The sequence below is a fragment of the Rhincodon typus genome, chromosome 16, assembly GCF_021869965.1.
Source record: "Rhincodon typus isolate 14 chromosome 16, sRhiTyp1.1, whole genome shotgun sequence".
Taxonomy (NCBI): domain Eukaryota; kingdom Metazoa; phylum Chordata; class Chondrichthyes; order Orectolobiformes; family Rhincodontidae; genus Rhincodon; species Rhincodon typus.
The window spans coordinates 11588-12151 of NC_063347.1; the positions used below are offsets into that span (position 1 = coordinate 11588).

The window sequence follows — 564 nt, forward strand, 5'->3', positions numbered from 1 at the left end:
GGGCTGACCCTCTCTACACCCCATCCCCTGGGGCTGACCCTCTCTACCCCCTACCCCTGGAGCTGACCCTCTCTATACCCCATCCCCTGGGGCTGGCCCTCTCTATCCCCCCATTCCCTGGGGCTGACCCTCTCTATCCCCCCATCCCCTGGGGCTGACCCTCTCTACCGCCCCATCCCCAGGGGCTGCTCCCTGTGGAGGTTCCTCTCCCTGGCCACAGTCTGGGTCAGGGGTCAGAGGTGACCAATGAACATGTGCAATGAGATGGCTAGTGCCAGCTAGTTCCCCAGGGTCAGGGGGAAAATTAGTACAGCCCAATGGGGAGACTCGATGGGGCAGAGTGATGGCCAGCTCCTTAAGTTCTAGGCAAGCACTGACCAACAGGGGGAGCCAGGGAAAGGGGGTGAGGGAGGGGGAAGGGTGTAGAGCGGGGTGGGGTGGAGAGGGAAGGGAAGAGAGGGTGTGGGCTGGATAGTTAAAATAGGAGAGAGTTTGGGAGGGGGTTCAAAGGGGAGAGTGAGAGACAGGGGGAGCAGGAAAGAGACAGGGAGGATGAGGAAGAGA

General features: G+C 61.0%; 1 protein-coding gene across 1 annotated transcript in view; it reads right to left on the minus strand.

The window, feature by feature from the left end:
* Positions 1-564, minus strand: part of LOC109925177 (sodium- and chloride-dependent creatine transporter 1-like) — a 40544-nt gene that overhangs the window by 6980 nt on the left and 33000 nt on the right. The window lies entirely within an intron of this gene.